We start from the raw sequence: 17100 nt of genomic DNA, 5'->3' as shown, positions 1-17100 counted from the left end.
TTATGTGCTAGTGATGTAGGTAAGATGGGAATACTTTTGTTCATAAATATACAAGGGATTTTCTTATAAAAGATGTTTAAAAAATGTATTGCTCTGGTTCGTCCTTTTCCCCTAAACCGATTCTATGAATAACTTGTAGAGTAGCTTTACTGGGGAAAAATCCAACCCATACTTTAAATTATGTATTTATTCTAATGAAAATAAAAGACTATAAAATATTATCAAAATTAGACAAATTTAAAACAATTCAATATAATTTTTAAGTAAAAAAGCATGTATAAAGACCTATTTATTAAAATGGGGAAATAAGATCTATAAAACGAAGACCCTAAAAGGTAATGTTAGAGACAATAACCCTTTTAATAGAATGGTCATTGTACAGCTAAAAAATTGTTAGCAAGTATTGTCAATATAAATTAACGTTGGTAAAACAACACAAGAATCATAAAATTAGAGGTTTCGTGATAGAAAAACTAAATTAAAAGAATGAAAATTTGTAAAATTAAAGAGGACATTGAAAAAACATTACTAGAAAAACTAATTTGAAACCAATAGTTTAATGTATTCTTGATGTAAAATAAAATAAAATGTGATCTTACTAATTTATGAAATGATTATTGTAATTTAGTTGAGATATGCACACACTTTTAAATGCAAAATCTTAATAATCAGGTCGCCAATTTCTATAAAACATAAAAATCAACACAAAAATAAAAGTCATCCTTTTTGTCTCTCTTTTTCCTAAGGCTTTCGGGCCTATAAAAGTAAACCTGGAAAAGAGAAACAGTCAGTCGTTTTACGGAATTTATATATCACACAAACTCTTTTTGAAATTTCTAAAATTTAAGGGAAGACTCCCTTCTCTTTCTTTGGAATTTTCTTGAGAGTCTTGGCGGCTCAACTTAGGATTTTACATTTGGAACACACCTAAAAAATAAAAAGTTTTGTTAGATAAATTCATAATACTTTGTTAAATAAATTATAGAATATCATTTTGATCTTGGTCAATTGAGATAAATTTAAGGATAGGGCCTTCTTAGGGCCTAAAAGCTTAGGCATCCGGACAGATAGTTATCTCCAAATTTTCTTCTGAAGAGAACTCCTATAGCGCGGTACTAGGTACCAGCAAGTCGCAAGTCACTACGGGGCTAAATAGGAATAACAAAGGGAAGGTACAGTGGTGGCTTGGCTACCAACGGTTGATGATAGCACGCTATCTGACGGCCGATACTAACAACTGTATCCTCCCCCAGCTTCTGAAGTATAGGAAAGTTGGAGATCGTTATCTATTCGGACAATTTAACATTTTCGGATTAGAACTCTGAATAAGTTCACGTCTTAAAGGTAGTTTTGCTTTGTTAATACTCTGGAAGATCGGTTCGGAGCTAGACCTAGTGACTTTCTTACCTGACAAAGGTACCTAACAAAGAATCTCACGCCTCACGGGGCTGTAGGCAGCAGAACGGAATGTTGTAGTCATGTTCGCATGGCTCTAGTAATCACAACAGATCCTTCCAGTCCAAAAGTGTTGGCAGAGTTAGCTACCTAGGAATAAAAGGATTCTTAGAATAAAATAACAGCATAAAGTTATCGATAATATTTTAATACCATTTTCGGAATAGGGCTTATAGGCAAAAGATTATCCCTTAAATGTATTTGGGTTTAGGATCGGTGTAAAATAATATCACCATTCTAAGGTTAAATATATTTGTCAAAACAGGGATTAATGCGTCGCTGATCTGGAAAGGAGACATTGGTGAGAGATTGTGGTTCTGTGATAAAGGATTGCATTTGTCCCTGGAACCCGGAGGCGACCCATAAAATTGGTTCCGTTACCGGATAAACCCAGGTAAGATTTAACTTTTCCTTTTAGGAGGGAGAGGGCAAGGCCACTAAATAAGTCTTACCAGTAAAGCATCCATAAAAGCACAGCTCTCCATTGACAAACAATCATTCCATGTGTAGTGCAGCAGAGCATAGGCCACGCACAATGGTGCTCCATTTATCTTTGATTTAGGCCTCATTCCATGTGTAGTACAGCAGAGCATAGGCCACGCACAATGGTGCTCCATTTATCTTTGATTTAGGCCTCATTCCATGTGTAGTACAGCAATAACCTAAAATGGATGATATTATTATTGATCAATTAGAAGATGAAATATTAAATCCTCCACCTTATAATCCAGAATATGAACCTGGATTAAATAATGCAGTAAATCATTATCTAAGACTGGAGGAAATACCTAGTGTTCATGTTAGGCCTGAGATTCACTCAGCAACAGCAATGCTTGTCTTAGGCAATAGGCGACAAAATCGCATATTAAATAGGCCTCAAATACATTTACAAGACATTCCTCCCATACATGAACATGAGCCAAATATTCAAGTAATAAAACAAGAAAATAATGGCAATAAACCCCAAAATAAAAAAGTAGTTAAACCAACTTCAGATTTTTCGGGTTATGAGTCAGAATCTAGCTATAATAGTGAGGATTTTGACAGACAAAAAAGTAAAAAACATTCTAAAAAAAGGCCTGACAGAATGTATGATCCACTTAACCCACATGGCAATGAGGACCAAAGACGCCATGAACAACATCATGATAGACATGAAAATCGTTATAAACACGATAAAGACAAAACTAAGTCAAGTAAAGAAAGACAAAATAAAAGAGACAATAGTGACAAAGAAGACAGGCATAAAGACAGACAGAATTTCTCTATGCCAAGGAGAATGAATAGACGTAGTAACAGTAGTGGTCCTAGCTCTAGTTCTAGCTCTTCAGATACAGAGTTAGATAGAAGGACTCCATCTACCAATAGAGATAACAGAAATAGAGAGACAAGACAAGAAAATAACTTACTTGGAAATATCTTATCTGAATCTCAAATGTGGCAACTTAAACTTCTCCTTCATGAAAACACATCCATCACTGACCTAAATACAGCAAAAATAATTAATCTCATACCAAATAATTTAGTGTGGGGCAGTTGTCAACACGAACGTATTCACAGACAAGTCAAAATATTGGGTAAAATCCCACCCCAATATGGAGAAAAAACTAACAATTACACTTTTTTTAGCACTTTTAAATATTTGGAGGAATATGAGATCCCTTTTACTCATAGTTCCTACAACAATATTCTCATTCACTATTTTAATGAAGAATCAAGGAATAAACTAGATATTCTAGAAATAGATCCTAATGCCCTTAGTGCTCAGGATTTTGTAAAATCGATCCTAACTACCATAGGTGCAGAATTACTCAACCCACATCAATATGAGAAACAATTCTACACTTATAGATTCACTGCTGAAGATGAAGACAAACCACATAAAATAATAGTATATTTAGCAGCCATGTTGCAAAAAACAGGCAATAGTCATGAAAATCAAATGGCTAAACTTAGGGAGAAAATATGTACCTATTTGGTACCACCATTATTGCAATCTGCATTTTTGACATCCACCAATGTTCCTTACATTACTAAAGAGACAATCTTAAGCTGGTTTAGCAATAACAGAAGCTTTTATAACTCAGCCATTGAGAGAAAAAGAAAATTAGACAGACAAAAAAATGCAAATGTAAACCAAGTAGAAAAGGAAAAAACTTGTGAGCATTGCCAAAAGCCTCACTATTCTAGATACTGTTTAAAACATCCAGATGAAGCAGTTAAAAAAGCAAATATGGAATGGTGGTATAAAAAGAATAAAGAAAAAGCTAACAGTATAGTTTGTTTATTGTGTAATTCTGACACCCATGGTAGTGGGGAGTGTTTCACTTTCCCTAATGTCAATCCCTCCAAAGACCAATGCCCACGCTGCTTAAATTATGGTGTATCAAGATTATACCATCCATTGTCGGCGTGCAAATTCCCGCCAACAATGGAAAAAAACTAGTAGGGCAGCCGAGTATTTCTCAAGAAAGCAAAAACATACAATTACAGATAAAAATACCACAAGTTACGGATTCTTGGGACATACCCGGCACCCCTATTCTAGGGAAAAAATCACCTCAGAATCAATCTGGTCCCAAAATCAACATTTCTTTGTCCATTCAGATAAACCTGAAAAATTCGGATATTGATTATCAAAATGAAAATATAAAAATTAAGAATGTTGAAGTACTAGAATGTTCGACTACCCAAAATAGTGTCAATAATAATACCCAAAATAGTGTAAATAGTAATAATACTAATAAGCTAATAGAAAATATATTAATGGAAAGTCAAACATCTAATACTTCAACATTAAACTGTTCGTCTATAGACAATGATTTAAAAATAATAGAAAACTCTGTTGTTAATAATCCAATAGATAAAATTAATCCGCCAATAATTACCAATATAAAAGAAAATGTGTATAACACAAAATTGGATAAATCCCCTAATTACGCGACGGATCAAAAAATAAGTCAAAAAATTGAAAAATTATCTAGCAATAAAATTTCTGTTAATTTGTCTCAACAATTGCTATGCCCAGAGGTACAAATAGACAAAGTCGATTTAGAAAATAGTTTGGGGCAAAAAGAGGAAATAGACGAACAGATAAACATCAGTAAAATAAAAAGCAAAGAAAATTACCCTGAGGATTTAGATGAGCAGAAAATTGACTACTGCAAAACAGTACAGTCCTCTTACAACACTGACATATCTGAAAACAATAGAATTAAAGAAAAATCAGATTTTAAAAGTGCATTGTGCATGAAAAATGGGGCCAGAAACACAAAGGCTTTATCATGGCTCCAATATCTTGAAGACTTTCCTTCTCAAAATAAATTCATGACAATCATGTTGGTTCTACTAACAAGTATGGTGATTGGTAGTACTCTTGCTTCATCTGGCTTATTATTTTTTATCATTGCATACATTAGTATGTCAAATGAGAGATTATTACTCATTGCCATGACTGAACGCGGAACCAACAGGATTGATATGAATAAGCATGAAACAAAGCCGGAGTCTAAGCCAATTAAATCGAGCAACCGTTTAATTAAAACCCTAAATAAATTAATTAATGTTTTAAATTATATTAGGGTTTATCTAGCTAAAAAGATAAGGTATAAAATAGCCATTATCCAAACGTTTTAAGAATCTCCAGATCCCATTCTTAGAACTATACAATGAGACACAGAGTTTCATTAATAAATTTATAGTATAAATGTATAAAGAGCATATTATTTGATTTCCAATTGCAAAGACCTAGAGCGTTGCAGACAAAAAATAATTCCATTAAATTTTGCTTTCTAAGTATAGCTGTTTAATGCTTTTTACTGCTTTTTGAAAAAGAAAGGGACAATTTTAGTAAAAAATTGTCATTTCTGTCTAAACTTATGTGAAGTATCTAAAACTGCCATTATATTCATAATCATCTTTTCCGATTTACAATACTGCATTTTTAAACCTAGTTATTTGTGATTAATAAGACATTTTTTCCAAATGATATAAATACTTTGTAGCAAATCAAAATTATCAAGTTTTTAGTGACATCTAGCGACAAATGTAGAACTAATATGTTGCAGATGTTACCAAATTTGGTTTGTGCCAGTATCTACGTTGTTATCGGCAAATTAACTATGTCCTTATTTCAATTATTGGGTTATTGTCAGTTTCAAGAGATCAATAGATAATTTTCAAAATAATTTTTAACAAATGAACAGTATTTAAACTATGCAAAAACGAAATTAACTAGGCAAAATGCAGAAATCATTATAGCTGAAACATAGATGTCCAAGTAAAGGGGTAATTGTGTATTTGTCCCTTACACCCCTCAAGTTTTTTTAAATACCTTACATTACTCCCCTTGAACATATAGAAATCCTCATTTTACCCCCATGCTAAGTAAAAAGCTTGGGCGTCCTTGTGTTAACATTAGTTTGCAATTTGCTCTTGGCTCTTTTGCCAGCACCCGGCTGTATTTACATTTTTGAATGAATCAGCTTATTTCAAAGACCCAACCAAAAGTCGTGTAAAAGGTCTTTGAGAAGGGGTGGTTGTTACATATACTATTTATTGCTCTATATACATTACTTTAATGCTTTATTTATAAAAGGCAAGAAAAAAATAATAAAAAGAGTTGAACAAGAATAGACATGATTATAACTATAAAGTAGGGCAATTATGTGTGCTTAATAAAATGAACAAATTCAGCAGAAAATTAAAAAATAATTACAGACGACAATTCTAGTTTTAGAGCAGATATGCTCTCTAGTATTTATCAAGTACAGACATATCTAGTTATGTAGCAAGCTGCAACATACAATCAAAATTATAAAATAACTCCCCACAAAACTGCAGAAAACATATAACCTAGAGATAAATTTTTCTTGCTTAAAAAACAATAAATTCCTACCTGCCTATACCTCCATTAGTATCCTCAAGCCCTTCACTCTTTTTGGAAATATGTGGCTGGCTAAGCTCGAGCACCACTCCCCATCTCCAAGCCAAAACAGGTTCCTTAACTTCGGAGATACATTTCTTTCAGTCAACAGGGTAAAAGATACAAATCTGCAGACAAAAACCGGTAAAATCTGCGGAGGTCCCAAGGGAGGAATTTCACAAATAACCAATTTCAGTTCTACTGTTTCTTCAACAAAAACTCGATCCTCCAACCACAGGATATTGAACAGGCATGATACCTAAAAATAAAATACAAGAATTAGTAACAAATAAATAAATAAGCTATTAAATTTTTGTAATAATCAGAAAACACCACACAATAATAAATTAGAATGACACAGTACTTTTGAAATAATAATTGGAAAAAACTTACTAACAGAAATGTGTCATCCAAAATTACAAGACCTTATTAAATAAGCATGAACTTAATCGCAAAAGAAATAAAAATTTCCATAAGAAAAGTCTAACTAAATCCAATTTCCATAAATTATGTGTTTATGTAGCAAAATAGTCCAACAAATTTATCATCCATTGTCTTATCCCTTTAGATCCTTGTATAATTAAATCCAATTTTCATTAATTATGAGTTAATAAACTTCCAACAAAATATCGTCCATTGTCTTATCCCTTAAGATCCCTGAAAATAAGCCTAATTTTAGCTAATAATTTTTATGAAAATGAATTTATAAATTCTGAGGTTTATGACCTAGTTCTGAACACATGTGTTGATTTTTAGACATGTGTGTTAAAAATCGCTCCAAAACATACATTTAATTCAACTTTTTACAAACTTTTAAATACATTAAATTGATTATCTTGAATTTTCAACTGCAAATTATACAACTTTATAAGACTGAACTGATTAGGCTCTCTATCTGGTATAAGTTTGATTTAAGTTTCACTTTAGACTTAAAGATTTTATCTTTTTTTTAGGCTTTACAATTTTTAAGGTAAACCACAGTTTTTCCATTACAAAATAATTTTAATAAGTCATACATGATAAATTACCACCTGATACCTCTAAAACCAATGCTTATTTCTCCATTTTTAACTAAACTTTTAAACAATTTTGATACATCCCAATCACTAATTAATAATTTTCCTATTCTTAATCAAAAAAGGCTAAATTAATCCGGGATAAAGGAATAAACAGAATCTTTAATGATTTTTAAATATTTTTAGAATAAACAATCAGAGTGTGCATTTCCTAAAGACGAGAAGTTATTAGCCGCGGCTGTAAAGTCCCGCAAATACAGCGTCACCGCTCAGGGTGGTTCTACCACCTGTATTTGTCAGGGCATTCCCGCCTATCCCAGCCACGCTCAGGTGGACAATTGAGAGGATTGACAATGGCTGATAATTTTTCAGGAAGGACAGCTCCAATTGAAGGGGAAAATAATTATATTGGGCAATATGAAACCTATCCCGAGGGACAATACCAATCTGTCCTAACCAAAGCCTTAAGGAAGCTGATGTTATCAGCTGAACACATAGATTTCCCATCCAGAGAACTAATGCAATTGGTTGAGAGGAATTTGACCGTTTATACCCCAAAATACAGACGTCCAATTACCCCATCTGAAATGATAACTTTGTGTCCTAATCAATGTAGTCGATGTTAAGAGATAGCATTGTGGCAAGCTAAAATGATTAACTATTAACAACCTTTCGTTCTTCTATAAGCTAATTAAAATATTGTTCATACTTTTTACAGCACTAAGCATCTATGGCATTGTAAAAGGTTTTAAGAACCTAAATATGAGTTTAAGCTTTTCCCTAAGAATATTCTTATAGGGGCGCAGCCAATAGTTGTATCATTGTGTAAAGAATAGGGCCTTTATGCTTTGAAACATGTATTTCTTAGGATGTGTAGATAAAATGGCGAGTTTTTTTGTATATTTTTGGCCTAAACAAAGAATATTTCTAAATGCAGTTTATTTTTTGAAATTAGTTGTTTATGGAAAGTAAATTGAATTTTTATAGTTAAATTTGAAAAACTTTATATGATAAAAACTTTTCTGAGGGTTCTAATATTATTAAACTGATAGATAGAAAATTAAGGAAATGCTTTGCTCCGAAATAATATAATTAAAATTTTTGTGTAAATGCATAAATATAGTGTTGAAAAAAGTTGACACATGTCAAGATAGAAAACAGACCTCATCAAAATTATTTTAGTTTTAATTTAAATAATGCGTATTTTGAAAGTACAATTTGCAATATTTAAACACACACACGCAAGCCTAAGATAAATTAATAACAATTTCTAAGATTTAGGACAACTTAATCTTAAATTACTTTCTAACATTTCTTGAAAGCAGTTTTTAAATCGATTTGCCTTAAAAATAAATTTTTTTTCTTATTCTCTTTAAAATAGGAAGATAAAAACGCCGAATAATTTTTCTGTCAATTTTGGCAAAATAATAGACAATTATTGGAAAAATTCGTTTTCGTGCGCATAAAAACAATCGAAATTTTTGCGTAATAGAATAGGTTTTAAGCTATTTTTGTAATTTTTTTATTTCTTTACATATCCTCAGTGTTTATGGTACGATTTCCAGATTTTTTTTTAGTTGCAAAATAAAATTTCCTGTTGTTTAAAGAAAACAGACAAGACGATCAGACTTCCTTTTTGCAGGTTTTTGGCTATTTCTATATTTTTTACATTTTCCCCCATATTTTTGGACCAGTCTTAAAACTCTTTAAGATATCATGATCAAAATAATTCTTCCCATAGTTATGAGCATCCTTTATGTAAGTTACTTTGACCGACAACATTATATAAATAAAAACAAGTTTTAGTGTTTATTTTACCCAATAAATCAATTAATAAATACACTACAAATCTACTTGTAAATATTACCATCAATGACCTTTTTGTGTTTCGCTATTTATAGATGTTGTCATCCTTGTTTTGCTACATTTAAAATATTTACTTCACTTATAAATCTTCTTTCTTGTACATAAAAAGTTACAATTGCTAAGCCATAAAATTTTAAACTTTTAAAATGAACAAAAAAATATAAGGTCATTTAAAAACAAATGGGAAACTACACATATATGTTTTAAAGCAGCAATTTTACACACCACAACTCAGCTGTTTCCCAAGCCACTTAGGCGGAACACACACGCAGGCTATATAGCTCTAAAATACATTATTCAACATCTAACAATAGGCACACACACACACAGCCTAGTTAGCTGTAGAGTACACTTTGCTAGGCCACTAAACTACACGCACAACCAGTGCCACCTAGGCACACACACACACACAGCCTAGCTAGTTGTAGAGTACACTTTACCAAGCCCCTAAGCGACACACAAAACTAATGCCGCCTAGGCACACACCCACACAGCCTATTTAACTGTAGAGTACACTCTACCAGACTAAACAGCGACAAGCACACACCTGCCCACTTAGCTGAGAAAAAATTAAATGAGAAAGCAGAAATCAGCTGCCTATTTTTCTTCTAACCAAATCGGTTACACACATACACTAGCCTGGATAGCTAAAAAGCTAACAGCTGAAATAAAACAACACTATTAAAACAAACTTACAAAAAACTCTAAATTAAGAAAATATCAAACAAGCTGGATGGCACATGCACATTTCACACAACATAAAAATAAAATCAACATAAATAAACTAAAACTTTACTTATCAATATTTTTTTTACACACACCTTGATTTTTCACCTTACACGACACTCCTTAATAAAAACAAAACACCAAAGCTATCAGTATAAAACAAAAAAGCGATATTAATTCTTTCTCTCGACCCCTCTCTTTATCACTTTCTTTCACTCTTGTCTAAAATCTATAAGTCAAAAGGCCAATGTCTCTTATGTCAATTATTCTATAGAAAGACAGAAAATAATGCCTTATATGTTTTATACAGAATGATATTAACAAAATAAATTTAAGTTTTTAAAATATAAACCACCCTCCCAACTCCCAACAAAATGAACTGAAAAATAAAGCAACTAATAAAAATCACTCTCAAATTTATCTCTAACTTATATTAAAACCCCTCCAATTGAGCAAAATTTTTTTTTGCAAAGGGGGAGAAGTTATTTTGCTAAGCAAATAACTATCTAATTATAAAAATATCAGTCACATATTCTGCTTACATTAAACAAAACCTAATCTTTTGCTTCACCTAAAATAAGAATAAGCATGCATGTATCTTATCCCCCAAAAAAATAATGAAGGGGTCTTCTTTTAGCTTCACAATCCTATAAAAAGGGATGGGAGCACCATAGGCCCTAAAGGACCAAAATAGAAGCAAAAGGAACACCTACCTAGAAAATCAGTGTACAGGCTACTCCGTCTGCAATCAAATATAGGGCGGACATTCACCAGTTACTTGATCAGCAATGAAATGTTGGAACCACAGTTGTTGTATTAAAACTGGGAGCCGAGTAGATATGACTGAAAAAACAGAAAAAATAAATATTAAATCAAGCTAAAAAATATTCTACAAAATATAAGCTGTAAATAAGATTATTTAAAAAAGAAAAGCACACAGAAAATAAGCCAAAAGACATTCACACTTAAAAAATTACATCTAAAAACATTAGGATTTAATTATCTGCACTACACTCTTGTTCTACTCTTGTTCAGAATACTTTTTTTCTCATCATAAAATCCATTATAAATATAAACCAATTTTTTTATCATTCTATGAAAACTTATACAGCTCATAAATTACGAACAAATAAAATATTTTAAATTAATACCCATCTAAATTGAGTCTAAATGATAATATCATTACCTCATAACTGCTATCTTAAGTAAATTTTGTACACCAACAACAAAGCCCAATAAGTGAGAAAACGGCAGAACAAATAGCTAAACAGCTACATGATAATCTAAAACAAAGAAAAAATAATTGTAAAATGAGACAATAATGAATAAGACAATAGTAAAAAACCAAAAAACTTTGTAATTAAAACACCATTATTTTAAAATTAACAACAAGATAAAATTATTAGTTGTTTTGAAGAAACACAGTCTCTTATCCAATATTATATATGAGTTCGATACTTAAAAATTCATCAAAGAATTATAACTTACCAAATAAAATAACAAAACCAAATTAGAAAGGATCTCCTACATCGTCATCCCACAAATAGCGGCAAACACCACGCTTCTTGGAACCTTGTTCCAGGACAGGAACATTCTGCTCCATGTAGGTTGTCTTGGCGGATAAATAGCGGCCCAAACAAATCCCAAAAAATCTCATCTTCTTTCTCAAAACAACTGAAAAATAAGAACAATTAAAAAATATTAAAATAGCTATACAATTTTAGAAAAATCAATCTTTTAAGTATCGGTCTAATACTCCATATATCTATTGTATCATTAAAAAAGCTATAATTTAAAAGTGAAAGAGGATGTTGCTCTTATGATGTAAAAAAACTTGGCAAGGTGTCTAATCACGTTGTCGTTGGTGTGCAGTGCATAAATCTAAAAAACGTTTTATTCTTTGCTCAATAATCTTTTATTGGAAGAAAAAACAGCTTTTTGGACTACAACACTACCACACCACCTCCTAAATTAAATCAAGATATCCATGTTTTTAAAAAATGTAAAGCTAAGATAGATACACACTCTACTACTTTAATTGGAACAATAATAATATTTAATAATTTTATTTCAGGTTTCTAACTCTTTTATTATAGGATAACACCAGAAAAAACAGCTAGTAATCATCAATTTCCTAGGATCCGAAAATGGAGAACCATATCAGTCTCATACTTGAGACAAAAAACCAACGAATGACTGTTAAAGACTAAACTACTAAAGACTTCAAATATTTTGAAATGGTCCATTTTTATCTCTTCCTAACAAAAATACTCAAAAAAGAAGACGGCAATTAAAAGTTTCGATATCTTCAATCAACCTTTTTCTCCCCTGTAAAGAATATTAAAAAACTTTCCTTTTTTCAACTATCAGAGAAATAGGGATAGGAAACTCAACAGAGAGCTGAAAAATTTAGGTGAAAAACACTCAAATAATATATATTTCCCATTCATAATTTACCCATTACATGCAATGATATACTTACTTTGTATGTGTACCACAACCCACTAGTTGGAGATGTAGCAGTGCGGCAGGTGTCCCAGAATAAACAGCTGACAGTGGAACAGTCAGGGAAGCTTTTCATACTCGTTTATTCAGGTGGAATACAGCGGTTCTAAACAACCTAAAATAAAATAACAAAATTAGGTTGTTATAAATGAACTACAAATAAAACAATAAAGTATAATACATAAATAAAATACTAAAGTTTGCATTGCTTTGTTAATTTCTTTTTAAAGTCTTTTTTCGATTTAGGGCTTTTCAGAATAGTACATTTCATTAAAACAATCCAATGGTTCATTAGTCAAAGAATGAAAAACTTACTTACATAATTAGGTGATATTTGGATAGGCCGCAATCTACACTATAACTTTGATTCCAAATTTCATTAGGTAGCTAACCAATCAACAACATTTTACCTATGGTTCTTCGTGCTCAGACTTTCCTTCTGATCCATCACGAGGGGCACCAACAAAGTTCTCCACTAGAGATGGGGAGGTCAGATCCACTCTTCTTAGGTTCAGCTAATTCCAGGCCTTGATAATATCAAATTAAGCCCAAACTTTTAATGGACTACAATGCTTTTAAAGTTAACTTGGAGGCTGTTACGGTACCCATTTATTGGTTCTTTACAATTAAATAGGAACAGTGAATTCAATGGAATCATATCTTCAATTTTGGTTTAAATGAAATCTTTACATGTACGGCTTCGCTGGGTAAATGAACTGACTATTTTAATATTTGTTTTACCTTGTATCTCCGCAGAAACAGTTTAATATTACATTTTGAAAACTTTTTCACGATAGTTAATTTAACCAATCTTTTCTTAAAAGAAACAAAATAAGTTGTTGAAAACTACTAAAATTGGAAATAAAAAAGTTCAAATTGTTTTTATAAATGCTTTGAATTGATTTAAATGCATATTCTGTACTAAAAAATAACAATTTTCTTTAAGTTTTTAAGTAGACTGTTTTCCCTTGCTCTTAGTAAGATGGCCGACGGGCGACGTTAGACTGATACAACGAATATAGAGATTTGAACCTTTTGTGCGTCATAGGTTAATCACATATATAGATTGGATAATATTTTTCCCATTTCTACTTTCTACAAAATTAAATATTCTTTACTAAAAATGAATTTGAAAATAAAAATGGCTTTTGCATTAAACAATTACATTTTAGTATAAATTTAAGTTTTGTAAGTAATTAACATTATTTCCGACACTTAATTTTTGCTCTGTGGTGAAGAAATAGGTTGCGTGACTTTACCTTGACATATTTTAAATTATTAAACTTTAGTTTTGTTAGGGAAGCCTTCTCTCAGTCTTCGTGGGGTGATTTGACTGGATTCCTCCTAAAATATATACAGTATGGCTACCAGGGAAACTTATACTTGTACTAATAATAAAAGAATTAAGACTCTATGACAATCTCTCAATATTTAATGCCTATTTTGGGAACTTTCTGATGACTCATGACAGCGAGAGATTGAAACTAATAAGTGAGAACAAAACTGGGAATATGATATTGCTTGAAATTTATGCAATAGCAACTAACTTTAGGGTCTTTTTGACTGTATAGTCGGGTTTTTAGCTATTTTTTTTTTATAAAAGGACTTTTTAAGAGTTTATTATTTATATCTGAAAGGATCTAAGTAATTTTTACAAAATTAGAACCGACTATGAGAAAAATGTAAAATACTTCATATACCTACTAGCGGTTACGCCCTTAGAAGCCTCTAGGGGCAATTAATGTGTGAGGTCTTTTCACCCATAATAGTTTACAACCTTCCATAGATATATAAGAAGCTTCATTGTAAAGGTGAACCATATCGGTTCAGCGGTTGGCGAGATCTTTCGCTACAGACAAAAAAGGCTTACTACTTTATAAAATAGGATAAAATCAATAAAATATGTAGCTTTTGCTAACGCGTAAAAAGAACTATAACAGTTTAAATAAAACTACTCTATAATTAACTAGATATGGAAATAAAATAAAATAACAAAAGTAATTGTTGGAAAAATATTTGGCCCATAACAAATAAACTGAAACAACCCAGCTGCTCTTTAAAACAATTTCCCAAGAAGTTGATGTGGACCTTATATTTTTTTTTCAACACACATAATGTTATATAATGTACAACTAGTAGAAAGGAGATGAATATGACGAGGCTATCATATTTGTCCACTTGACATTAGTTCAATATAGTAAAACTAGTGTTTTAAAGGTCAAAAATAAAAAAGTTACAAATTTGATACTTACCAAAAATTGAGAGCCCAAACTACGACTACAATCAAGAACAAAAAACAGCCAAACTACTGCAAAAGGGCCTGAAAAAATAAGAAATTAAATTTTTAGATCTAATCAAAAAAGAATAAATCCAATTTTTAAAACACATAAAATTCAATCATTGATAAATAATTATGTTCAGGTCATAATGCAGGAATATGATTGCAATTTTATGGAAAACAACATTTTAAAAATATTGTTTCTTTAAAAATACATATAAAATTTAGTCTAAAAAACATCTGTTTAGTGAGAGATAAAGGAAGGACTAAATATTATATAATAAAAACGTAGCATAAGATTAATGACCTTAAAAGACGAACTTTCGAATAAAACAGTAATAAAATGACCAAATTTGTATAAAAGATAATTGTTTAATGTAATGTCTTTCTAATTTTTAACTCTTTCCGATAAAAATGGATTAATAAATAAGGGATAAAAAATATAAAGACAAATTATGTAATAATAGTTTAAATTGCTAAATAGTCAACGCATACAGAAATTAAATTTTAGCCTTAAGAAACAAAACAAAATTTAGTTTACCAGATAATGGTGTACTTATTTCTTCATTAATCAACGCCTTTTTGTTTCAACATTTTTACCAACCAAAGCCGAGTGCACCCAATTTTATCAGCTTGGTTCAACATGATAATCTAAACAATATGTTACAATTGAATTTTAACTTATAAAATACATATTATAACATGTACATATATAAATTTAATCACGAAGGCTTTTATGAAACTTTTACCGAAATTTTGAGGGAAAACTAATATTTACCACCAAAAAGAAATTAGCCGTTTAAAAAACTATATATTTTTCACTGAATAGAGCCTAAAAAGGCATTTTTTTTAGCCTAATTCTCCCCTTTTTAAAATGAAAAATTTCCAGCGTCTAGCTACCATAACAAAATTAGACGCCATTTAATGCGGTATATAAATAAAGTGTTCAAAATTTAACGCGGCATTCATTACATCCGTGCGCTTACCAATGTAGGTAAGACGACCTTAATGTTTTGGTATAAGTTTTAAAGGGCCTTCTACTTTTAACATAGTATATAAAAGAATTATTTGAAACATAACTTAAAATCATGTTTTAAAAACCTAATATTATATTAAAAGTACGTCCGTGCAAAAAACACAAAAAAATCATTAAAATAATAAACAAAAGATATCCTATGATTTAAAACACCTCAAAAAACAAGGCTGTATGAAACACGGGTCATCTTTAGCCTCCTGAAACGTGTTATAATCGAGCTTTTCTTTTTGAGGGGGGTACATGGTTCGTCCTTTTCCCCTAAACCGATTCTATGAATAACTTGTAGAGTAGCTTTACTGGGGAAAAATCCAACCCATACTTTAAATTATGTATTTATTCTAATGAAAATAAAAGACTATAAAATATTATCAAAATTAGACAAATTTAAAACAATTCAATATAATTTTTAAGTAAAAAAGCATGTATAAAGACCTATTTATTAAAATGGGGAAATAAGATCTATAAAACGAAGACCCTAAAAGGTAATGTTAGAGACAATAACCCTTTTAATAGAATGGTCATTGTACAGCTAAAAAATTGTTAGCAAGTATTGTCAATATAAATTAACGTTGGTAAAACAACACAAGAATCATAAAATTAGAGGTTTCGTGATAGAAAAACTAAATTAAAAGAATGAAAATTTGTAAAATTAAAGAGGACATTGAAAAAACATTACTAGAAAAACTAATTTGAAACCAATAGTTTAATGTATTCTTGATGTAAAATAAAATAAAATGTGATCTTACTAATTTATGAAATGATTATTGTAATTTAGTTGAGATATGCACACACTTTTAAATGCAAAATCTTAATAATCAGGTCGCCAATTTCTATAAAACATAAAAATCAACACAAAAATAAAAGTCATCCTTTTTGTCTCTCTTTTTCCTAAGGCTTTCGGGCCTATAAAAGTAAACCTGGAAAAGAGAAACAGTCAGTCGTTTTACGGAATTTATATATCACACAAACTCTTTTTGAAATTTCTAAAATTTAAGGGAAGACTCCCTTCTCTTTCTTTGGAATTTTCTTGAGAGTCTTGGCGGCTCAACTTAGGATTTTACATTTGGAACACACCTAAAAAATAAAAAGTTTTGTTAGATAAATTCATAATACTTTGTTAAATAAATTATAGAATATCATTTTGATCTTGGTCAATTGAGATAAATTTAAGGATAGGGCCTTCTTAGGGCCTAAAAGCTTAGGCATCCGGACAGATAGTTATCTCCAAATTTTCTTCTGAAGAGAACTCCTATAGCGCGGTACTAGGTACCAGCAAGTCGCAAGTCACTACGGG

At 30.8% G+C, this 17100-nt stretch overlaps 3 protein-coding genes and 2 long non-coding RNA genes across 6 annotated transcripts in view; 2 read left to right on the top strand and 3 right to left on the bottom strand.

Annotated features, from left to right (window-relative positions):
* Positions 1-17100, bottom strand: part of LOC145316261 (tryptophan--tRNA ligase, cytoplasmic-like) — a 309384-nt gene that overhangs the window by 143379 nt on the left and 148905 nt on the right. The window lies entirely within an intron of this gene.
* Positions 1-17100, bottom strand: part of Ufm1 (Ubiquitin-fold modifier 1) — a 268608-nt gene that overhangs the window by 138049 nt on the left and 113459 nt on the right. The gene's annotated exons all lie outside the window — the stretch shown is intronic.
* Positions 1-17100, top strand: part of Cals (calsyntenin 1) — an 82521-nt gene that overhangs the window by 55572 nt on the left and 9849 nt on the right. The gene's annotated exons all lie outside the window — the stretch shown is intronic.
* Positions 172-12946, bottom strand: LOC145316267 (uncharacterized). The gene is made up of 12 exons (XR_013878398.1): positions 12812-12946; positions 12470-12607; positions 11476-11661; positions 11174-11270; positions 10701-10830; positions 6353-6638; positions 4585-4654; positions 4016-4068; positions 2865-2938; positions 1908-2117; positions 1408-1545; positions 172-927 (listed from the first exon to the last, which is right to left on the bottom strand). It is a non-coding gene; the product is annotated as an uncharacterized LOC145316267 (long non-coding RNA).
* Positions 12737-13331, top strand: LOC145316269 (uncharacterized). The gene is made up of 2 exons (XR_013878400.1): positions 12737-12875; positions 13290-13331. It is a non-coding gene; the product is annotated as an uncharacterized LOC145316269 (long non-coding RNA).

This window comes from Acartia tonsa, chromosome 4, assembly GCF_053477335.1.
Source record: "Acartia tonsa isolate MP-2025a chromosome 4, ASM5347733v1, whole genome shotgun sequence".
NCBI classification, from domain to species: Eukaryota; Metazoa; Arthropoda; class Copepoda; order Calanoida; family Acartiidae; genus Acartia; species Acartia tonsa.
This window is presented reverse-complemented; position numbering and strand designations above follow the sequence as displayed.